This window comes from Phascolarctos cinereus, unplaced genomic scaffold (genome assembly GCF_003287225.1).
Source record: "Phascolarctos cinereus isolate Bilbo 61053 unplaced genomic scaffold, phaCin_HiC Scaffold_726;HRSCAF=1367, whole genome shotgun sequence".
Taxonomy (NCBI): Eukaryota; Metazoa; Chordata; class Mammalia; order Diprotodontia; family Phascolarctidae; genus Phascolarctos; species Phascolarctos cinereus.
Genome location: NW_027556098.1, coordinates 95,123,682 through 95,149,748, shown reverse-complemented (window position 1 = coordinate 95,149,748; position 26,067 = coordinate 95,123,682). Strand labels below are relative to the sequence as shown.

Below are 26,067 nucleotides of genomic sequence, written 5' to 3'. Positions count from 1 at the left end.
AAGGATAGCAATGTTGTTGTTGTTCCTCCTCAGTGGGGTTGTAAGGCTGACCATTTAGAGAACACTTTCGAGGTGGACAGTAGGAGCAATAAGTGGCAGCAACATTGGAAGTGACGCCATGTTGCTTCTCCAAAGAGCTTGCACACAGTCCTTTGTAAATAAGTCTTATCTGAGAGTTTTCTCTTTAGATTCTATTTATTCCCACCCCCACTGATACACACACACACACACACACACACACACACACACATGCATATGTATGTATATTTATATATTTCCCCCAAATAGAGTTAACACTCTGAAAGGCTTCCAGCATTCTTTTTTTCCTTTAGTCTTCCTGATTCTTTCAGTGCCCCCTCCCTTATTTCTTTTTGTTTGTCTTGTATATATTTTTGCATTTATTTGTCTTTGTGCCTGTTATTTCTTCTCAATAGAACTTAAGCTCCTTGAGAGCAGGGATTATTTTGTCCTTGTTTACCTTGGATACATAGTGCCTGATGATCAAGTGAAAGGAGATTTTTTTGAACATTGTAAATGCTCACTGTTATTGTTATGTTGATGCCTAGTAAATACTTTATGACCCTGGATAAGTTACTTAATTCTCTGTCTACCTCAGTTTTCTCAACTGTAAAATGGGGATAATAATAGAATTTACTTCACAGGGTTCTTTGTAAGAACTAAATGAGATATTTGTAAAGAGCATAGCATAGTGCCTGGCAGAGTAAGCTCTAAATAAATGTTTCCTTCCTTCTTTCCTTGAGCATGGCTCCCACTTCTCTTTTTTCAAAAAAGCCAATATGTCCTCCTGATCATAAATTTTGATAAACCCTTTCATCGACTTCCCTTATCCTTTCCCTACAGTGGAGTGGAAAGAACACTGAGCTGGGATTCAAAAGACATCTTGTTCCAACCTTGCCTTTGCCACAAACTACCTATATGACCTTAAATAAGTTATTTCACCTCCCTGTGTTTTTTTTTAATTTTTTTTCCTTCATAAAATGAGTTGGTGGGACTCAATTATCTACAAGGCTCCTTTCAGCTCTAATGTTCCATGACTTTATGATTTCTGTGCCCACCTGACCTAGAAGCCTTAATGCCTTTATACTCAATAATACATCATTATTATGATCTCAATCTTATCTTCATAATGATGATAACATCCATATCTATGGTTTTATTGAGTAGAGATAGCTCCCAGTTCCCTTTTCTAAAGAAGTCCAGCAATTTATTTATAACTTAGAGTCTTAGAAAGTTTCCTGGGGTCCTCAGAGGGTAAGTAACTTGGATATGGTCGGACAGCTCCTGTGTGTCATAGGCAGCATTCTTAGCAAATTCTTGTTGAATTAATATACTCCTCCCCTCCTGAAACTGTAAGTTATTCCCCAAATCTTTCTATATTAATTGACTCAAGCCACAATAGTAACATCTCTAATATTTGTATTTCCCCATCAAATTGTCAGCTTTTTGAAGGGAGGGAGCATGTCCTGCGCCATTTTTATACCTCCTTACATCATCTAAGATGTTCCTTAGCATACTGGATTGCCTGGGCTTAGCCCAAGAAACACTGTGAAGTGGGGGAATATTTTCTTCCTGTTTGCCCTTTTCCCCTTCCTGCGCCCCTTCCGACCAGGGAGTACCCAATACCCTACCTGTGAAATGAATGGATTAACAGATACTGAAGGAAAGAACCATGTTGGGGAAAGAAAACATGGTTCAAATCGTGGTCCAAGAGAGTAAATAGGATGACATTCCCTAGCAAGCCCAGATTCCTGGAGTAACTACTTACAAGGCGCTTAGGTAAGAGGAAAGAAAAAGACTGTTCCAGTACCAATATCAAATAGTAGAGAAAACAGTGGCAAGGTCTGTGACAAGTCTTGGTGGTATGGCATATGTCTTATGCTACCTCATTGCAAGAAGCAGACTTTTTTTGACCAACCATACTCCATTCTTTCTCTGCTGCATTGGCATTGCTGAGAGAACCCTTTCCCTAGAGCATGGCTTCTGAGTCTTTTCCCTGGCTCTTTATGGCCTCTTACTACAGGGCCCTACATAGGTCTTCCGCTCCAGGCAATATACTAAGTAATCAGACCACTATTTCATGAGGGCTCCTAGTCATGTTTGCTTCTTGCCTAGTTTGTCTTAAGCTCCAGACTTCTCCAACTCCTCATCTGATGCCTACATTCCTGCAGTGACATGAGCCACCAATAGGCTTTCTGCAATTAAAAGGCTCTTTGAGGGTAAGGGCTGTTGTGTTTATGTTTGTATCCAAGGATTTAGTACAGTATCTAGCCTATAAGGTTTTTAAAATGCTCTCTATATTAGCTATCTGTCTATCTTTATCTATCCATCATATATTTAGCCATCTATCTATCTATCTTCTGTCATTTATTACCTATTTATCCTCTATCTTTATCATCTATCTATCTTTTTTCAGAATAAAGTAATTTTATTACTACACAACTTTCTGGGCTTTAGTTCATTTTACAAGGGAAATACAGAGCCTTAAGGAATAGTAACAGAATAAAATATCTTTAAGGAAGAGTTTGACAAACCTGCACCCAATCTGGCTCATTCTGACAATGGTCCCTTGTGATGAGTTATTTCCTCCTATATAACTTTCAGTTCAAGCTAAAATCACCTATTACAAGGAAGGTCAGGTTACTTTCCAGAATCACATTTTCATAACAGTACATTAGGGTGAATCATGAGGATGGAATGGAGTGTCAGTTTAACATGTGTACAAAAGGTTTAAACAATGAGAAAATGAACTTCAGTGACTCAAAGTAGCAGGGGCTAGGTCCACACGCTACACCCACACACACACACACACACACACACACACAATGATTCAACAGAAAGCCTAGAATAGAGATGTTTTCCAATTATTTTCAGTTACCCTGTTCATGACCCCAACCCTCCAAAATAAAGCAAACTATAGCCAAGAGGAGTAAACTGGGGTAAAATTTCATAAAATATTTACTTGCCCACCATAAGACACCCAGAGGACTTTTAGTGCATTCCTATTTTACATACAATGATTCAAAAAGGTACAAAATAACATTTTTTTAACACATTTAACATTTTCTCTTCCTAGTAGAATCAATGATCATTTAATGCATGACCCATCTTTTGTTCCCTTTTTAAAAACCATTCCCAATGGTTCCCTACTATCTCTCCCTCTTATTCTTTCAGGTTTGACATGACAATGAATGGATTTTGACAGATGTCCAGTATAAGTGACCGACATTTTACATATGTACATTAACAATATTATTTGGTGTAGTTTCCCAAAGATGCATGGGTATGGAATCCATATGGGAGTTTACTTACAAATAACGACCAATTACTCTTGCAATAGGAGGCCTCTACTGGTACAGCTGTAACAGTCTGATGAGTGCAATCATCAGCTGCAAGTGTGAAATTCTGACTTTTCACTTCAGTTCTGTAGAGAAGGTTACATACATTTCATGCTGTGTCTTCATTACAAGATGGGAAACAACTGTTTACATCAAATTTTGTGGAAAAGTGTAAAAGGAGACAGTCAACTAAATGGTCTGATTTTTTAGAAAATTAAAAAAGAAGTCATTGTTTTATGAGTATTTTTGATGAGGCTTTAACTCTTTCACATTGACAAGGATCATGTATCTAAAAAAAAACTAAATACAACTTAAATTGCAAAGAAATTGGAATTTTAATCCCCCCTCCACCCCCAAAAAAGTTACTTTACTGAATTTCCCAAAGGAAATGCTAATTACAAAGGCCATGTGTCTTTTGACTTGGGAGCACACAGAATTTCACTGTGTGTTTATTAAAAGTTTGTACAGTAGTTGTTTGTAATTGGCATTTAAAGTTCATGAAACTAAATAACGTCCATTACAAATAACTGTACAAAATGGATAATAAAAATAATTGGCTAACTTTAAAAAAGGAACCACCTTTCTTTAACTGACACATATAAATGTCTTACTAAGAATAACCAATGTGACTAGAGTAGAGAGTAGAAACTGCAGAAAGTAGTTATAACAACATGGTAATAGGCTTTTCGAGGTATTTTTTGAGCTCAGCAAGCCATTGAATTTTTACTGCTCCATCAACAACCTGATGGTCACACGTGAGCGTAACAGGCATCACAGTGGCTACGTCGAATCCTTTTTCATTATCTGCTGGAACCAGCCTATTCTCTGAAACACCAACTGCCCAAATACATGCTCAAGGTGGGTTAATAATAGCAGAGAAATTTTTAATCCCAAACATACCTAAACTGGAGGTGGTAAAAATATCACCCTGGAATTCATGTGGCTGAAGTTCACCCTCTCCTGCTTTAGTTGCTAAGGAAACTACATCATTATCAATGGATTCCAGTCCTTTCATATGTGCATTAAATACAATAGGTGTGATGAGTCCAGAAGGAGTACTGACTGCAATGCTGACATCAACAACAGGATTTTGCCCTATAACTGTGTTCATCCAAGAAGAATTAGCTTTAGGCACCTTCGATATGCCAAAGCCAAAGCTCTAATGACAAAGTCATTGACAGAAATCTTACTGTTTCCAGCCAATGTCATGCTGAGTTCTTTCTGAACTTCTAAAACTTATCCCATGTTTACATCAGTTGAAAGACAATAATGAGATATTGTTTGTTTGGATTGTGGTAAATGCTTGGAAATAACTCTACAAGTAGTACTGATGGGGATATCTGTGAAAGTGATAGGAGGATCTGCTGCCACTCCTGGAGCTGGTGTGAGCATGGCTGCTGTTGAAGTCTTTGAAGGCACAAAGGACTCAATATCTTTTTTGGTGATTCTGCCATCTGGCCCTGTTCCTTTCACTTATGTAAGATCAATTTCTTTCTCTGCTGCCAATTTATTTGCAAGAAGACTCACAAATATCTTTCCATTTATAATAGCTGGAAAAGCAGGACAGGTGGCTAAAGATGCAGTGGCTGTAGGTGGGAGAGTAGGAGGAACAGCAGCTTTTGGGGTTGGGGTGGGTGGTGGTGCTTGAAGTTTTTTATATCAGTTACTCTAGTTGGCCTATAATTGGCAAATGTAGCAATATCTACTTCTTTTTCTACAGTGACACAGAAGGGTGTTCCTAGAGGGACATCTCTTGTGCCTTCAGGGATAAGAGTTATTGCCAGGTATCTTCCTTTGTACTTCAAAACCTATTGTGTCTTTGTCAGTTTCTATCTCAGCCAACAAACCTCCTTCATTCAATTTCTCATTCACCTTCTTCTCCCACCTCTGAACTGTGCCCATAGTCATGGTGGGAGAGAGGGCAGGTAGCAGGACCTGCATATGAGTAGGATATGAACTCCCTGGAGCCTGGGCAGAAGGTTACGAAGCCATAGAAGCAGGGGAAGGTGCTGTGAAAGCCTGTGGGGTGGCAGCTGCTGTTGTAGAATCCAGGGTATAATTTTTAAATGTATTCACATCCTCTGCCTTTTCAACAGTGATACAGATGATTGTTCCCATTGGAACATCTCTGGTACCTTCTGGAACGATTATATTAGCCAGGTAACACTCTTCTAGGCTCTCAAATCCAACAATGGCTTTATCTATTTTCTTTTCTGCTATAAGGTCACCCTCATTGATCTTTTCATCTACTTTTTTCTCCCAGAGGATGTTGGTGCCTGGCTGCATTGTGTTGGAAAAAGAGAAGGCAAAGGAGGACAGTCATGAGGTGGGGCATGGGGAACATGAGGGAGAAAGGAGCAATGGAGAGGCCCAGGAGCTGGGATGGAGAGGCAGGGCTGGGATGGGAAAGAGGAGAGAGGCAGAGGAAAAGAAGGATAATGAAGGAGGGAAGAGTTGAGAGAAGGGGAGGGGGGAAAGGCTATCATCTTTCCATCTCTTTATCTAGCTAGCTATCTTTTTGTCTATCTCCATTATACTTCCTGCCAATCACTAGACTGATTTTTAGGGTAAAAATTTTTTGGTAAACTAATTCATATCAAGATGTTAATAGATTAGCTTAAAATAGTTTCCCTCTCCAAAGTATTTTCATTTTCACAGAAGACCAGTGCAGTGGAGCCAGTACTGAATGTGGATGAGCTGGGGGTTCCCATCCTAGTCTGTTACTCACTAATTGTGTAATTTCAAACAAGTCACTTAACTCTTCTAGGACTCCGTTTCCTTATTTTTAAAATAGGAAGGTTGGAATACATGACTGTAAGGTACCTTCTAGTACTAAATCTATGATACTATATTTCTAAAATCCCTTCACACAAAGTAAGAAATGTCTAAAGGGATGGGAGAGGAGAGGGCCAGAGAGCAGTGTTGAGGAACATGGTTTGACTGGTGAGGGATATGCTTGTGTTATAATATCACAGGACTAGAGCTGGAAGGAACCTCCAAGACAATTGAGGCTAATCTCCCCCAATTTTACAAGTGACGAAACTGAGGTGGATGGGGAGAAGGTGAGTGACTCCAAGATCAAACACACAGTAAACATCAAAGGCAGTATTTGAATCCAGGTCCTTCAACTGAAGACTCTTTCCACTGTACTATGATGTGTATGAAGAATGTGTCTTGGGGAATCTTTCACTTCAAATCATACCTTGAAGGCCTACTGGTAGGCCTAATTAGTTATTAAATAGTACTAGTAGCCTAGTATTTTCTACATGACTCAGATGCTCTATTTCTATGGTTTCCTCCCCTGTAAAATGAGCTGGAGAAGAAAATGACAAGTCACTCCAGTATCTTTGCTAAGAAAACCCCAAATGGGGTCACAAAGAGTCAGACATGACAGAAAATGACATAACAACAATACATGGAGCAAAAGACCTGATCCATCTGCCCAAATTACTTAAAATCCAGAAAAACAACATTTTTTTATTGCCAGGCTTATGTTTAGAGTAGAGAAATCAATGAGAACCTAGGATCAAATTCTGTGCTTGTTCCTTCCTGTCTGTATGACCTTGGACAAGTCAGTGAACCTCATTTCCCCCCTCATTTCTGAAATGAGGGGTTTGGACTATATGACTTCTAAGGTCCCTGCTAGGTCTAAATCTATGATCCTAGGATCCTTGTACTTTCCCCAAGGAAAATATACCTTTTCCTTGTAGTAGTCTCCAGTTCCATTTTGTAAGCAGCTTTCACTGCCACGGCTTCCCTAACCACAGCCCCAGAGCTGACACAACAGTCCAGGAGAACGAAACAATAATTTTCCTAAGTGTGCACTTCATTAGAGATCATTTCCCTTTCGCCCGTGGTACTTTGTTTGCCTCTGCCTCTCATCATGTGCAGTCACAATGACAGCAAATGCAAAGCAAAATAAACTCTCCCAATAACAATCCTTCAATTTCAGTGTCTGCTGGAGTGATGAGACAACACTGCCGGTCTATATGGTAACGTGCAGAGGACAACAGCTACCCCAGAGCTAAGAGGGCTTTAAGGCTCTCTTAGAGAAGGTACTGCTTCCCCGCGCTCCCTTCCCTTTCCTGTTCTTCATTACCTGGGACCTATCAAAGCCTGCGATGTACAAAAGTGGTATTTATATAGAAATAGAAACACAAGTGATTTATCAGTGATCTTAGGTGGTTATGGAATCATACATAAATTTACATCAGAGAGCATGGAGTCCAACCTGCTTATTTTATAGATGATAATAATAATGCTACTATTAGTAGTAAACATTTGTGTAACATGTCAATATATACTAAAATATACTATTTCATAACGACTCTGCTGTGTAGGGGCTATTATTACCCCCATTTTACAGATGAGGAGACTAAGACTGAGGGAGGTTAAGTGACTTTTCCGGGATTGTACATCTATCTACTTAGTTTCTGAGGCAAGATTCATACCCAACTGCTCCTGATTCCAAGTCCAAGTTCATTTATGAGACAAGGCCCTGAAAACTGTAAAGTATTACACAAACATAAATTGTCATCACTATCGTCATCTTCATTGTCATCTTCAGCAGCAGCAGCTGCAACAAATTTTTTTAAAGTTATCACTAGGTAAATGATTAGCTGCTAGAGGAAAACCAAAAAGAAAAAAGTACATAGTTCCTCCCTTCAAGGAGTTTATAGTCTAATAAGAGGCATTTAACAAATACATAAATATATGAAGTAGCATGCAATAAGGGCAGATAAGAGATGGTGCACACAGAATGCGCTAAGAAAATTTGAAAGAGAAACTAATAAGAAAAATACCAAGCATTTACATAAGGCCTTAACATTTGCAAAATACTTTGTACACATTGACTCATTTACTTCTCACAAACAAATCTGTGAGACAAATATTGTAGACAGTACAAATCTTACAAATGAGGATACTGAAAGTTATTAAATGACTTGTTGCCAGGTCAAAAGGCTGCCAAATGTCAGAGGCAGATTTTGAACTCGTTTCAATTAACTAAAAGTTGTGCAGAATTTGTGTCTGAGGGTATCCTTAAGATCTTTATTTTTGCTTGTAATTCATCGTACAAGACAACATGTTTGTGGAGCTTCTGTTGACCCAGGATATACCTAGTGCAGCAGACAGAAACATGGAATAATATAACTGAATGAGAATTTAGAGATTATTTAGTTCATCAGCCTTTCTTCTCTCCCCTCCTGCTCCTCCTTCCCCTCCCCTAAGAAACATTGCTTTCAGCTTGGGGGGGAAGTTGAGAGAGGGAGGGAAAGAATCATGGAAAGTTTGACAGAACAGGAACCCTCAAACCAAAGGAAAAAATTTCAAGAGGCAACTGAAATCCATTCCAGACATTTACAGAGATGGCTGAGGGCAGAACAAAAGAAGGAAACTGGATTTCTGGATGTAGTCCACTATGGGTGGAACACAAAGTAGGTGAAATATTGTTATTGTTCAATCTTCATTTTTGAAGAGGACCAATGATATCACGAGGTGATGTCTTGACTTGTTCATGAATTGGACTCAAGTGAGGCAGAGAAGAACAAAATTGTCAACCTCATTCTCTTTTCCATAGTCATTGAAGTCCAGAAGCAAGACAAAAGTCAAGATGATCCTGGTGATGGTCCAGGATATGGGGGGGTGACGTTGGCCTTTCTAAATCAAGGTTGTTTCCCAGGCCTCACCCACTCAAAGATGGCCTAATTTGCCATCACAAAAATATAGCCATTTTTATCAGTTTTGCCAAGAAACTTTGAGGGTCTTCTCCACCAGGTGAAATAAGGCTGAAAAGGTAGGATATCCTCACAACTTAGGTCTAGGAGAGACCTTAGAAGTCACCTAGTCCAACTCCATCATTTTACAGCTGCAGAAACTGAGTGACTAGATCAAGGTCACATAGTACATAGTAGAGCTGGGATTAGAATCCAGTTCTTCTGACTCCAAATCAATTACTTTTTTCCATCATACCATACTACAATATCTCAGAACCTTCTTGCAGAATGCCTTACATGCCAGACTGAGTAGTTTATACTTGATATTAAAGGCAAAGGGGAGTCACTGAAGATAGGTCATCATAATCCCCACTTCTATTATTCCACACAGCACAACACCAAAGTTTCTATTTCTTAAACTATAACTCTGCCTCTTTGGCTGTCTTACGTGCTTTCATTCATCTTTAATTTCAAGACATCAAGCTTCTTTGACCAGTACTATGGTTTCCTGGGAGCACACAACCTTATTAAATCCCTAACATGCATCTTCCACAGGGTCCTTAAAACTTTGTTTTTGCCTCCCTTGCTTAAAGTATTACATTACTCAGCTCACTGAGCAGCAGATAAATGGTCTAATGAAGGAAACTTAAAATTGTGGATAATAGAACTGGAAGGGACTTTGGACATCATTGATCCCCAATTTCTTGTATGAAATTAAGGCCCAGAGAACAGATCCAGAGAAATTGATGCATAAGGCAGTGGCAGAACTGGGAGTGGAACTCAGATCTCTGGCCTCCTGACCCTTCATCTGCACCCATCTGGCTCCCTCAGGACAACCACTTCAGTTCTATGAGTTCAAGTACAAGACTTCAAAGCCAATGATCCTACCTTTGCCATTTGTTGTCAGACAAGATTTAGAGGCAATACTGAGCACATTGTTTAATAAGCTAAAGTTGAAGTCCATTAGTTCATGAGATCATACATTTAGAGTTGAAAGGACTCTAGAAAACATCTGGGTCAACTCCATTGAACATGAGGAACTGAAACCTGGAGAGAGGAAGAGGCTTGCCCAAGGTACAGAGAAAATATCAGAGCCAAGATTTAAATCCAGCTTCTCATACTCCAAATCTAATGATCTTTCCATTCTGCCATAACACCTAATCAAAAAGAAAGGTGACCATGCTAATTGCTCTTTAAACCCCATAATAATATTTCTGAACATATGCTTATGTTCATTCTATAAGCATTCATTATGTACCCATTGTGTACAAAGAACTGTGCTGAGGGATGAGTTCTCTGAAGTTGTTCTAGGCTGGGGCTCATGCAGGCTGGTCTGGTGCTTTAGGCTAGAACTGGAATAATATTAAATACTCATAGAACATGTAGAAGTAAACAAAAAGAAATTTACTAAGTCATTACATGGAAAAGATATTCAACAAGTATACAACATTGATTCAATTGAACACAGCTTTCCTGTCTTGGTGTTGGCCATATTGATTTGCTGGTCAGAACTCAGAAGGACAGCCAAGATGGCAGAATAGAGGTAGGAACTCACCTGAAATCTTCTGGATTCTTCTCCCAAAAAATTTAAAATAAAGCTGCAAATTGAATTCTGGAGCAGCATGGCCAATAAAAGGACAGGGTGAAACAACTTTCCAGCCCAAGACAACTTAGGAGGTTGGCAAGAAAAGGTCTGTTTCATTGGGCTGGTGGCCAGGCATCAAGCCCAGCACAGGCCACACACCATGGCAATGCCAGCAGCAGGCCTTGCAGGTGGTTGCAACAGCAGTGGCAGCAGCTTTGGGAGGTCTCAGCCCCCTGATGGTAAGCAGTCGGACAACAGGACAGAAGGAGACTACCCTTTGCTGGTTCTGAGTTCAGGACCCTGTTACATTGCCAGATATAGTTCTGAGTTGCAGCTCAAAGGAGAAGAAGGGTGGCAGTATGGGAGCAAGGACTCTGATCTCAGCTCAAGGCAGAAAGGAGCACTGGTGCTTGAGTACTGCAAGAGAGCAGAGGACCTGGTCACAGTTCCAGGGCCAAGAGGAGGGCTAGTATTTGTATCTACAAGGGAACAAGGTCCTTTCCTAGGTAAAGACCAGAGCACAAGCCAGGAGAGAAGTGACCATACATATTCTTAGATCATACCATCTTGGAAGCACCAAAAACATATTGATTCCCAGAACTAGCCCTGAAAACAGAATGAGAAACTTGAGACAGTGCTCTCTCTACCCTAGGAGCAGAGCTCAAGTGGGAGAAAAAAAGTTCCTCTGATAAATAAACTTTACAGAAAGTTTCTCTGATAAAGGCTTCATTTCTCAAATATGTAGAAAACTGAGTCAAATTTTTAAGAATATGAGTCATTACCCAATTGATAAATGGTCAAAAGACATGAAAAGGTAGTTTTCTGAAGAAGAAATCAAAGCAATTTATACTCACATGACAAAATGCTTTAAATTACTATTGATTAGAGAAATGAAAATTAAATTAAAATAACTCTGAGGTACTACCTCACAACTATTATATAGGTTAATATGACAGAAAAGGAAAATGACAAATGTTGGAAGAGATGTGGAAAAATTGAGACTCCAATGCGCTGTTGGTAGAGTTGCAAACTGAGTCGACCATTCTAGAGAACAATTTGGAACTATGCCTAAAGAGATAGAAAACTATGCACACCTTCTGACCCAACAATGTCCCTACTAGGTTTCTATGCCAAAGAAATCAAAGAAAAAGGAAAGCATATATATGTAGACAAAAAATTTAGCAGCTCTTTATATGGTCATAAAGAATTGGAAATTGAAGGGCTATCCTTCCATTGGGGAATGGCTGAACAAGTTGTGGTATATGATTGTGATGGAATACTACTGTGTTATAAGAAATGATCAGCAGGATACTTTCAGGGAAACGTAGGAAAACTTACTTGAACTGATGCAGAGTGAAGTGAACAGAACCAGGAGAAACTTGACACAGTAATAGTAGTATTGTAACGATCAGCTATGAATAACCTCTGATAAATGCAATGATTCAAGACAATTCAAAATGACTTATGTTGAAAAATGCTATCCATGAGAAAGAACTGATGGAGTCTGAATACACTTCAAAGCATATTTTTTACTTTATTTTTTCTTGTGTTTATTTTTTGTCTGTGTTTTCTTTTGCAACATGGCTAATATGGAAATGTGTTTTGCATGACTACACACGTATAATCTGTATCAAATTGCTTGCCTTCTGAAAGAGGGGTAAGGGAGTGGAGGGAGAGAGATGATATGGAACAAAAAATATTTTTTTAAAAAGAATGTTTAAAAAAACTTTACATTTAATTGAGAAAAAATAAAATAAGAGGCATATAAAAAAGAAGTCTGAGGGAAAAGCTGGTCACTCCTTGTGTGTTGACTTCTGTACTTAGGCTACCATGAAACTTTGGCAACAGCTTTAGCATTAATCCCTTGAGTCAATTTAAAATTATACTTTTAATAATCATGGGGTCTACTGAATTATTTCCTTCCAGCTCCTTTCCTATGTCCCTGAACTTAAACAAATACAAAGAAAATAGATAAACTGAACTTATTAATCAATCAATCACTGAATATTAATTAAATGCCTAGTATATCTATAAATGGGGCAGATAGGTGATGCAGTAGATGGAGTTCTGGGCCTAGAATCAGGAAGACTCATCTTCCTGAGTTCAAGTTTAGCCACAGACACTTCCTGGATGTGTGGCCCTGGGCAAGTCACCTAACCTTGTTTACCTCAGTTCCTAATCTGTAAAATGAGCTGGACAAGGAAATGGCAGTATCTCTGCCAAGGAAACCCCAAGTGGGGTCACAGAGAATTGGACACAACTGAGAAATGACTTAGCACATGTCTACAAAGACAAAAACAAACAATCCCCCCCTCTTTGGATAGTGGTAATAGAGAGCAGATTTAGTAAAACATCATTTTGGAGTGAGCTCTGAATGTCAATTCTGTTAGCTTTACAGGAAATCCAAACTTTCTTAATAGCTGTCAGAATCTAACTGTCCTGGGTGATAACCAATAGTTAATCAAAGTTGTAAAGTAGGTTATTCATATCTGGACCACCTTTTCACTTCTCCTTTTGGCATATCCTCTCTTTTGAAGGTCCTCTTTATGTAGGACCAATCTTCTGTGGACATTCCCATGCTCCCACCCCCTCCACCCAATTGCCCCAAGATCTACCATATAAAGAGTATGGTCCAACCTGCACTTAAGTAGGATTCCCCTATCTAATATTTTCAGGAAGCAAATTTCAGTGATCTCTTGAAGTGATAGGGAACTAATTATTTCCAAAGACAGCATATTTCACTTCTGAACAGCTATAAATTCTAGAAAGCTTTACTTTGTACCAAATCCAAACCTCCCAGTTTATACTATCAATCCAATGTCCCTAACTGTGCCTTTAGAAGTCAAGTAAAAATTTAATACACCTTTTATGTGGTATCCTTTGGAACACTTGAAAATATTTACTTCCAGATCGCCTTCTTCCCATCGCCTGATTCCTACAATCAATCCTTTTATAAAATAATGTGGAGAACCTAAATCATCTTGTTCACATTCTATTACACATGCTCTATCTTGTCATTCTCCTTCCTAAAAGATAGTATCCAAAATAGGAACCAGTATTCCACGCGTAGCATAGCTGAGGCAATTTCAATTAATAGTATTATAGCATCCTTTGTCCTAAAAGGATAGGAATTGGGACTAGAGTGGAGATTTTATTAATATATGAAATGGTATGCTGGGGTCAGCTGATACTGACTCTCAAGAGAAGATTGTTGAATTTTCAGTGTGAACATTTTTACCTCAGAAATTGGCAAATGATACAAGTCAGGGCTTGGTTTATTATTTTACAAATTGTCTGGACTTCAGAAAGTGATGGAGAAAATATTAATAATTCAGATTAATCTTAAAAGTCTGTTACAATTTTTTGCTTGTGGTCCAGTTGTTAACTATTTGACGGAATACCACTGAATATATGGAATATGTGAATGAAAAAATGCCTCCTACCAATAATTGTTGGTATACTCTTTATAACTTCTAGTTTTATATACTTGCCCAGTTCACTGAGAAGTTAAGTGGCTTTTCCACATTTATATAACCAGGAAATATCAGACGCAGGGCTTGAATTCAGGTCTTCCTAGCTTCAAGACTCTATCTACCATTCCATGCTGCTTCTCATGTAGTTTGTTCTGAACACTATACTCATAGGCATGTGAACTCCTCAACTGAGTAGGTTATTTTTATTGTAATATCTTCCAAATAATCTTGAATAATTTTTATGTGTAAATGGGAGACATCTTAGTTTTACCAAATTATTTTTTTTCACAATCAGCAAACAATAAGCATCATGAGATTGTGGGTGGATTTTTCAATCAGGGAGGAGTTGGCCCTCTTGGGTGTGTTTCACCATGACTGGGTCCATAGACCTGAGCTATCAAAGCTAAAAAGAAAGGAGATTTCTCTGCTCTCTCAGGAAGACTGATCACTGGTTAACAGCTTCAACATCCTCAGGAAATGGCACTTGGTTAAGTACAGGACAGTACGGTAGGTTATATATAGTACAGAAGGCAGGGTTTAGATTATATATTCATTAAGCATCACTTGGCTACATTTAATTGGTTCAATGGGATACTGCTCTGCCATACAAGCAAAGATGTTCACTAGATTTGTCATCCACTTACGAGAGGTTCAATCGTGTGGTGCATCACCTCCTTGAAGGATGTTAATGCTTATGTCCTGATTTAGGGTTTTTAAACACAGATGGCTAGAAAGTCCCTCCCAGAAGAAGGAGCAGGGATAACAATTTAGTCATGCCATATATTTCTAAAACTGTGTGTCTTTTCTCCCTCCACAAGATGTTAAATTTTTTATAATCTTTCAATTAATTGTGAAACAATAGAGATATGGTCTACTGCTGAATTTTGCTTACAAAAATCTGCTTATTCTCTATGAACACCCTCATCAAACGTGCCCTCGATTCATCTATAGATGACTCTAATAAAGATTTTGAATGGAATTAAAAGTTGTTATTGATATTCTCTCCACCTTTTTCTATATTAATAAGCTCCAAGGTTCATTTGTTTTTTCATAAAGAATCATAGAGTTTGAGAATTGTAAAGAAACCCACCAGACATTATCTAATCCTTACACTAAAGGAATCTCCACAAAACAACCCAAGGGATTGTCTGGCCTCTGTTTGAAGACCTCCCAGGAGGGACAATCCACCACCTTTCAAGGCAACCTATAGCACTTTTGGGCAGCTCTAACAACCGGAAAGTTTTTCCTGACATCAAGCCTAAATTGGTTTCTTTACAAATTCTACCCACTTCTACTAATTCTGTCCTCGGAGGCCAAAGAGAACAAGTCCAAATACTGTTCCACAAGACAGCCCTTGAAATGTTTGAAGACAGCCCTCAATTCCCTCTGGGTCTTCTTTTCACCAGGCTAAACGTGCCCATTTCTTTCAGCCAGTCTTCATATGTCATGGACTCAAGCCCCTTCATTATATTCACTGCCTTCCTCTGGAAACTGTCCAGTCTATCAATGTCTTTTTTAAACCATGGCACCCAGAACTGAACACAATACTCCCAGATGAGGTCTGAAAAGGGCAGAGAATGGTGGGACTTTCACCTCCTTATTTCCAACTCTTTTCACACAGCCAAGATTGCATTAGCTATTTTGGCTACCATTTCACTCATATTTAGCTTGTAGTTCACTCAAAACCCCCTTTCTTTTTCAGAACAACTACTCCCTAGATGTGCCTCCTCATCTTACACTTACAAAATTGGTTATTTTGCACCCATGCAAGACTTTACAATTGTTCTTACTGAATTCCATCTTATTACCTTCAGCTCAATGCTCTAGCCTGGCAAGATGCCAGGCCTTTATTTACTTATGTTAGCCACATCTCCAAGCCTGGTGTTATCTGAAAATCTGATAAACATGCTATCTAAACTTTTAGTCAACCATTGATAAGAGCTGCTAAATAGCACACGGCCCTGTGTGGATCCCTACGGTCTTCTACCATTCTAGGAGTTCAGTCTTCCAGTTTTGAATTTATATTATTGTCTAATACAAGAGGCAGCTGGTGGCTCCATGAGCCCTGAGCCTTGAATCAGGAAGTTGTTGCTGAGTTATACTGGTCATTTCTGACTCTTTGTGACCCCATTTAGAGTTTTCTTGACAAAGATACTGGAGGGGTTTGTCATTTCCTTCTTTATCTCATTTTACAAATGAGGAAACTGAGGCAAACAGGGTTAAGTGACTTGCCAAGGTCACACAGGTAGTAAGTGTCTGAAGCCAGATTTAAACTCTGGTCTTCCTGACTCCAGGCCAGGCACTCTATCTGCTGTGCCACCTAGCTGCCTCTAGAATCAGGAAATTCAAATCCAGACTAATACACTTAACAGCTGTGTGACCCAGGGCAAGGCACTTCATCTCTGCCTAAATTTCCTCAACTGTTAAACAGGAATAATAATAAGTCTGAGGCAGAATTTGAACTCAGGGCTTCCTGACTCCAGGCTCAACACAGAAATACTTTACCAAAAGCTTTTATGAAATCTAGGTAAACTATAACTATAGTTTTATCTAGTCAGAAAAGGAAATGAGATTTGTTTGACCTGACATGACCAGTTTTTGATCAAGTCATGCCTGCTGTTTGTAAACACTGCTTTACTTTCTAGATTTTTATCAAACATGTCTTTAATGAGTAATTCAAGATATTTTCCAGGACCAAAATTAAGATTACTGTCCAGTTTGCAGACTGTGTTCTCTTCTGTTTTGAAAATCAGTATATTTTCTCTTTTCTAATCTCATGTAACTGCTCCCAATTTGTGTGACCATTTTTTTAAAAAAATACTCTATATTACTTTTTGAACATCAGTATTTTTTCTCTCTTCAATAAAATAAAAAAGAAAAACAAATAAAAACAAAACCGTTATCTCAAATATGTAAAATGAAGCAAACCAAATTCCCTAATTGGCTATATATATATATGTATATATGTATATGTATATATGTATGTGTATATACATACATATGCATATATGTGTATACACACACACACACACACACACACACACACACACACACACATCCTGAGTCCAACTCTACGTAAAATGTGACAAGCTTCATCATCAGTGGTCTAGAACTGTGGTTGTTCATGACATTGATCAGAGTTCTTAAATTTTTCAAACTTATTTATAGTATCTTTATTATTGAACAAATTATTTTTTTGGTTCTGTTCACTTCAGTCTGCATCATATCATACAAGTCTTCCCAGGTTTCTCTGTAACTTTCCCTTTTGTCTTTTATCATGACTCAACAACACTGATATTCAATAACTTGTTTGGCTATTCTCCAATTAGTGGGCATATTGTCTCCCTCCTTAGAATGTGAGTTCCCTGAGAATAGAGATTGTCTTTTTTATTGTATCCTCAGCATTTAGCATAGTGCTTGACACATAGCAAGTGCTTCTTAAACTTTGTTTTCATTCACTGTTTTCATTTCATTCCACATATCTTCATTTACAAAAGGATTTCTTGTTCTAGCAGTTTTAGAAATATAGAATGGAAAAACCAGAACAGTTAGGAAACTAAATCTTTGGACAATTTGTCCAATTCTATATTTTCCCTTTTCTTTCATTTGTTCAAATCTGAGATATGAACATTAAAGTTTCCTACTATTGTGTTAGTATATGTTTTCATAATTCAGTTAAATTTTACCTTATTAATTTGACTGCTCTGCCATTTGAGCATATTAAACCGAAACTGATACTGATTCATTTTCCATGGTTCCTTTAAACACAATTTAATTTCCTCATTTATCTCTGATACTAGTCTCATCTAGAAAATTAGAGTAACAATAATAAATATCTTATCTCCTTAACAGTATAGTGTAAAGATCAAGTGATGTAACACACATAAAGGGCTGTGTAGATTATTTTTATCATGTGTTGAAAATACTCATCAGTTAAATCTGGGACTGAGACTTCAGAAGAGAGTCCAACTGAAAAAGTTCCTGAGCAAAGTACTTTTCCTCTCTGGGCCTCAGTTTCCTCATCTGTATGATAGTATCTGAAGTTTTTCTAGCCCTAAATCCTTTGATGTATTGACCTGAGAGAAATATGGGACTTTCGTAAATTAATATGTTTGTAGGATCAAAGGGGTTAAAAGGTCTAAGGGAACAAATGCTTAAGTTTCATGAAGGAAAAGAAAGGGAAAAAAACATGAAGACAGCTGCTCTTCTGCCTCCTTCTCATGCTCCAGAGCACTTTGCATTGCAAAAGTGTCAGGGTCAGAAGGAGAATAGGATGTCAGTGGCTAGACAGTTCAGAATTATATGGCTCATCAACTACAGCAGATTATTTTCTAGGTGTCTTCATGATTTTTTGCTGATGTACTCATGTTGCAGTGGTTCCGCACCAGTGAAAAGGAGCTGGGGTGGGGAGAAGAGGGAGAAAAGAAAAGAAAACATCTTTTCTCCATTCACATTTTAGCCATATCTATGGCTTATTAAAGACCTTTAGTGAGCTGTGAAGGTTAGTGAGCAGCCCTTACTAATTCAGAAGACCTCCATCTTTATTTTAGGTGAAACGAAAGCAGAAGGATATTTGAGGCTATGTGTGCATGTTGAAGGAAAGGGCCGTATTTTAAGGCATTAACCATACAATGGAGAGGATTTTTTTTAAGGAATTAAAGAAAGGAGTTAGGAGTATTTATAAAAGGGGCAACAATATGCTACCATTATTTAGATGTGGTGCAGTTCCGACTTAGACCAACAATCATATAGTGAGAGGCATTCTGCTATAATCATCAGTGGTAATGGAAGGAAATCTCAGTCTGAAAGTTCTGGGTCTTGCTTTCTTTGTAGATCCTCCTGATACCTCCAGCCTTGGCAGCCTCGAGAACCATGTTTGTCTTTCCTGTCACCAAGTGATGACAGTAAATATACAAACCTGTTTGGAGGAAGGAGGAAAAAGGAACCTGGAAGCATCTATTGGTGAAGAGTAATTTAATTTCTGTCTGAGATTTTCCCATTTAACTGCTCAAGAATACTCCTTCTTCCTTCCTTCCTTTCATTCTTCCTTCTCCCTTTCGTTCTTCCTCCTTCCTTCCTTCCTGCCCTCCTTTCCTCCTTCCTTCCTTCTTTCCTCCTCTCCCCTTTCTCTTCCTTTCCCTTTCCTTTCTCTTCTCTTTCCCTCCCTCCCCTCTCCTTTCCTCCCCTCCTGTAAAAAAAAAAGGGTAGGGTTTTCTAATCTGCCATCAGGAAGATTAATTTATGAAATAATGCTTGGGAAAAGATGAATCACTTAAACATTATATAGTACTTTCAATAGCAGAATATGACAAAATTTAGAAGAAATAAGAAAATGGGATGAAACTTCAAGTTGCTCTTAAGGATCTTACAATCTAACAGGAAGTCAAGAAAATCATACAAATAACTGCAATACAAAGAAAAATGTCACAGGATTGTACCAAAAGGAAAGATAATAATAATAATAACTAACGTTTGTATAGCACTTTGCAATTTATGGAGGTTTTTACATATGCAAGCCCTGTTATCTCCATTTTACAATTGAGGAAACATTGTTATGTCCTTTTTTTAATTGAGTAGAGAGTTTGTTAGTGTGGGAACTGTCATAAACTAAGTCTTAAGCTAAGTTCCATGCTTCTTACCCTACATCATGTTGCCACAGCCAGTGGCAAATTTTAGAATCGAGAAAGATCACATTTGGTTATGGGAATCAGGAAAGTCTTCATTCATAAAAGAAGCAGCATTTGAAATGAGCATTAAAAGACTCTGAGATTATGACAGGTGCAGATTATGAAATAGTCTTCTCTGAGGGTCTTAAAATTATCTGTATTTTTATAACAGCCCTTAACATACACAAATGACTTAGGAAGGAGGGTTAAATTAAAACTGCAAAGATTTGAAGGATAATCATCATCAAGCAGCTTAGAGCAGTGCATCTGTACAACCATGGAATAAACACTTTGGGGCTTAAAAAAAGGTTGGAACTCAAATGCTTGGAGACTTCTGTGAAGTAGGTATGGGATGCTTCTAGTATAAGGGAGTGGGAAGCAGCAGTGGGGAAATTTTGGAGGATAACAAGGATGATTAAAGAAACAGAAATAGTCAGAAGGATTGTGAGAAGATAGGCACAATAATATTGGTGGACCTATGTGTTTATGTAGCTTCTCTAGAAAATAAGTTGGAACTGTGTGAGAAAGGTGTGTATATCCTTCGCCCTATGATATTTCTTTGATCAAGGAATTCAGAGACAGAGAGAAAGGTCTCAGGCATCAAATATTCATAGCAGCATTTTTTTGTGGTAGCGAAAAACTGAAGATAAAGTAGATAGATGTCTGTTGGTTGGGAAATGGCTGAACAAACTGGTATATAAACTGTGGTATAGAGCTCCAACCTTGGAGTCAGGAGGACCTGAGTTCAAATCTGGCTTCAGACATTTGACACTTAACTGGCTGTGTAACCCTGGGCAAGTCACTTAATCCTGATTGCCTCACCAAAAAGAAAAAAAAAAAGGAATGGAATGGATTATCGCTACTGTGTAAAAAGATAATGAATATTAGAAATTCAGAGAAATATGGGGAGGAATCTATGAACTGATACAGAAGTAGCAAAATCAAAGTAATATATATATATATATATATACACAATGCCTACAATAATACAAAGGAAATGGCATTAGAATTCAGATGAATGCAATGGCTAATCTTTATACAGAGAAGATGGATACAAGGAACATAAATAGCTAATTTTGAGAGAGAGCTGATGATGAAACATATCTCTTTCCCTCATTCCTGTTGGGGTATGTGTATGCATGTGTGCATGTGCATATGTGTGTGTGTGTGTGTGTGTGTGTGTAAATAATAAACTATAGAGACATGGACATGTAAAGTAACATTCTGACTTAAGTGTTGTTAAGCACTGAAAAAAAGGTCAAGAACATTATTTTCTAGATAAATCTGAATAATCTCCAGAAAAATTTAGGTGAGGCCTTGCCTAAAGACACAACAGTAACAACAACAAACTCCCACACAAGACTAGGGAATGTCTCCAACCTCTTTAGGTCCTTTCCAACTTTCTCTGGTCATGGATGTATTTAGTAACACCTGAACTGATTAGCAGCACCCCTAGGAAACTGCGTGAGGGAGTGAGAGTCAAGGTGATGATGCTGAACACGGAATATTTAGAGGAAGAACACTGCTTCTATTCTGCAGACGATCACTTTGTTCAACGTAGGCCTGATCCTACTTGACTAGGAAGGGTATGACCTGTTGTTCAGAGACTAGCACTACTACTTTGTATTTATTTGGAGAAGAGGAGGGCATGGAGGGGAAAGAAAAGAGAGAATGCGGGGATAATCTTTAATAATGCACTTTCTAAAATGTCTTCTTTATGAAGAAAATTAATGTAGTACTAATATTTAGCAACCAGATGTGGGCTCTTCTTTTTAATTAAACAATTTTTTAAAAAAACCAGTAGTAACTGGATTCTTATTATTTGAGGTATTTACTGAGTGCATGCCCTTTAGTATAAATCCAGGGGCAGACTTTCTTTGAATCAATAGCTGTGGTATTCATAGGTTTGATTTAATTTTTTTTTCCTTTTGAACCACTATATGGATTTGTTTTCAGGAGGAAACAATAGATAAGACTTCCTCTCTTCTATGATTTAATAAACTGAAACTTCCTATGCCTGATAACTAAAAAGTGAGTTGTTTATGGGAGAGTAATGCACAAATACCATTAAATTTGTGCTTGTATGAACACTATTAATGTCTTCCATGAATGCACTTTAAAATTTATTAAATCTTGCTATTTTTCTAAAGCAAGAAAACAAATGATATCTGATTCAAACATTTTTACTCCTTAATAAAAAGAAAATTGGATAAAAGTCAGTTTATCTGTAAAGATGGAATGCCTGTGAAGACAATTACAGTGGAAAAGGATTAGTTGGTTTCATTCCAGTTTGTATGAATGGCCTGTGAGGTGAAGAGATAGGATCTGACTATCCCAGAGGGCAATTTGGCATTTACTTCTAGCAGGGGAGGGAGAAGGATGGAACAGCTGGGAGGAAAGGAGTCTCTGTGCTCAGTGACCCCTCGAAACTCTGAGTAGTTGTAGTACTCTAGTACTTGGGGCCCTTTTCCTTATAAGCTTCAACTCTTCTACTTGTGCCCTTCATCTCACTGCCTCTAGTTGCCCCTTTGATCATCCTTTCTCCTCTCCTGATTTGTAATGTCTCCTGATCTCCTTGATTATTCCTCATACATTCTTAACATGACCTGATCTTATCTATCCTAAAAAACAAACAACAGAAAAAAATCCCTTCACTTAATCTTACCTTCCTATCTCTCTTCCCCTTTCCACAGCCAAAATCCTACTGTTACTTTACATGTCCATGTCTCTATATTTTGTTATTTACACACACACACACACACACACACACACACACACACACACACATACACATATGCACATGCACACATGCATACACATACCCCAACAGGAAGGAGGGAAAGAGATATGTTTCATCATCAGCCCTCTCTCAAAATTAGCTATTTATGTTCCTTGTATCCATCTTCTCACCACCCACTCATTTTTCCACTTCTTACAATTTGATTCAGACTTTATCATTGAAATGCAACTTTATACTTCAAAGGTCCCAAATATTAATTGCTACATCTTTTGACCTTTTCTCAGTCCTTATCTTTTTTGACCTCTCTATAGAATTTGATGCAGTCGACTGTCCCTCCTTCTAAATTCTTTCTCTTCACTGGATTTTCATGCTGCTTTTCTCTATTGATTCTCTTCCTATCTATATGAGTGTTCCTTTTCCAGTTCTGTACTGTCATCCTTATCCCACCTCCGGGTTTCTGTTTACATGGGCTGGTGTCCTGGAGCCAGCTCCTACCAATTGTTAAATGTTCAGCGCGACCATTTACTCCTCAGAAATTGTCAAACGCTGTAAATCAGGGCTTAATTTGCTGTTTCGCTAATTATCTAAATTTAAGAGAATGATAGAGAAAATGTTAATAATGCAGAACAAACTCAAAAGCCTATTGTGAGTACATTTTTTTTCAGAGAGCTGGTTGTTAAACATTTACCAGCATATCACTGGTTGTCCCCAAGAGTTCTATGCTGAGCCCTCTTCAGTTTTCACTTTCCCTTTTTCACCTTTATAAAGATGAGTCCCAGATTATACATACATACATATAGACATGCATGTATTATATACATATATACACAGACACACACATATATGTATATGTGTGTGTGTGTATGTATGTGTGTGTGTGTGTGTATGTGTGTGTGTGTGTGTGTGTGTGTGTGTGTGTATAATCTGTCTCCACACTCTGTTTCTCTCTTGAACTCTAGTCCCATATCATCAACTACCTATTTGACATCTCCAACAGGATATCTTGTAGACATATCAAGCTCAACATGTCTATATTGGAACTAGATATCTTTTCTCCAAAACCTTCCCCACTTCCTAACTTCCCTGTTTCTGATAAGATTATCCCCACACTTCTGGTCACCCAAGTTCACAGCCTGGGAATTATCTTCAATTCTTCTCTCTCCCTCAGTCCTTAAATCCAATGAGTTGCCTAGTCTTGTCAATTTAGCTCCGTGATTTAGTTCACATCTGTCCTCTTCTCCCCATTCACATAGCCCCAATCCTTGTCTAGACAATCACAGCGCTTTCACCGCTGCCATAATGATTTTGCTGAGACTCAGGGGTGATCCCATCCCTCTGCCTGCTCAGGATGTTCCTGTGGCTCCCTATGGCCCCAGGATCAAATACAAACTTCTTGGTTTGGTATCTAGAGCCCTTTACATCCTGGTTCCAACCTCCCCTTCTAGCCTTATTATTCATTACTATTCTTTAAGTCAAGAAGTCAACATTTAAGGGCCTTCTATGTGCCAGGTACTGTGCTCAGTGCCAGGGACACCGCAGAAGGCAACAGCAACATAACGACAGTAACATCAAGCTCCTCGAATAATGGAAAAGCAAAATGCAAATAACTATGTACTAATACATTATGTAAAGGATAAATTGGGGGCAGCGAGGTGGTGCAGTGGATAGAGCACTGCCCCTGAAGTCAGGAGGACCTGAGTTCAAATGTGACCTCAGACACTTGACATTTATCGCTGTGTGACCCTGGGCAAGTCACTTAACCGCAATTGCCTCACCAAAAAGAAAAAAAAAATAAATTGGAAATAAATAACAGAAGGAAGTCACTATCTTTAAGGGGGATGGGGAAAGGCTTTTTCTAGCTGTTGGAATTTTAGGTGGGACTTGAAGGAAGCTAAGAATTAGGATTAAGAGATTTTCCAGGCATAAGAGACAGCTGTTAAAAATCCATGGGATTGGGAAATGGATTATCATGTGCAAAGAGCAGGGACCAGCATGTGGTCTGGTCAAGCAGACCTTCCTGCTGTTCCGCACCCATGACATTCCATCTCTTCTCTGTGTGCTTTGTGTTCCATGACCCACAGACATCCTTCACCTCCCTCAAAGCTGCCTTGACGAATCCTTTGTTTTCATCAGCAGTAAGGTCAAATGCCAACATCTGTAGGAAGTCTATCCTGACCAATTACTGTGGGTATATTTTGTATGTAATTTTCTAGGCATGTGTTTTTCCTAGGTTGGAGAATAGAAGTTTCTTGAAGGCAGATATTGCTTTGTTTTTGTATCTCTATCTCCAGTGCCTCCACAGAGCTTTGCACGGGGGTTGTCTCCAGTCTTCCTGATCTACATCTTGCTACTGGACCCCATGGCTCTGGAGGAGAAAGTGAGGCTGATGACTTTGCACAGCTTGTTGAACTGAATTCAGTGAAAATCTTTCTGATTTCCTAGGAAGGATAGCTTGACTCTAGCAGACCCTACTCAAAACTGTGAAGCAAGTAACATGTACCTGTTCTTTCCTTCCCTTCTTCCTTCTTTGATAGCTTCCTCATCCTCATTTCAAGGTTCTGCCTCTCCTCCTTCTACACACCCTACTACCGCTCCTAGAAATGTGTGTGCTTTAGCATACCCTTACATCAAAAGCTTAAGTCTGTAGTGAGGTAAAAGTTCCAATTAGTATGCATTTAATAGATTCTAGACCTGGAACGGACCCTAGAGGCAACAGAATCAAACCCCCTCATTTTGCAGAGAAGGCACTACAGGCTCAGTGAAACCAGGTACCTTTCCCAAGATCACACCAATAGAAGGCACTTGAGCTGGGATGAGAACCCAGGCCCTCTGTCTCCACTCTTCTTTCCCTTATACAGTAGTGGTTCTTCTCACCCATCTCTGAAATCACACCAAGGAAATAGTTTTCTACTCTAACCACATTTTGCAATGACGTAGGACTCTGTGTCTAGAGGAAATAAATGATTAAATAGGCAAATTTTGACTTCTTGTGTCCCTAGTCTTTTCTTTCTTCATCTACTTCCTCAGTGGCACTGATCTACCAAGAAAGAATAGAAGGAAACAAGTATTTATTAAGTTTATGCTATATGCCAGGCACTATGTTAAATATTTTATAAATATTATTTATCTTTACAATAGCTCTAAGAGGTAGGTGCTATTATTATACTCTTTTTACAGTTGAAGAAACTGAGGCAGACAGAGGTTAAATGACTTGCCTAAGGTCACCCTCATAAGCTAGTAAATGAATGAGGCTGAATTTGAACCTAGATACTCCTGACTACAAGTCCAGCATCTTATCTGCTGTGCCATCTGGCTATCCCCTATCAATTCTCCTTTTGCCCTTTCTCTTCCTTTTTTATTTCCTCTGTTTTTTCTTTCCCTTCATCCTCTACCATTCAAAAACTGGTTTCAGAATTTAATCTGAAAAATTGTTTTATTAAGTGTGAATGAATGATAAAGTTTAAGGTAAGCAGACTGTCTAAGGATATTTGCATTTTGAAAGGTGATAAAACTAATAGATGAAAAAATGTATC

The 26,067-nt window shown here is 38.4% G+C and overlaps 1 pseudogene; it reads right to left on the bottom strand.

The window, feature by feature from the left end:
- Nucleotides 1–4,017: 4,017 nt before the first annotated feature.
- Nucleotides 4,018–26,067, bottom strand: part of LOC110217520 (dihydrolipoyllysine-residue acetyltransferase component of pyruvate dehydrogenase complex, mitochondrial pseudogene) — a 185,789-nt pseudogene continuing 163,739 nt past the window's right edge.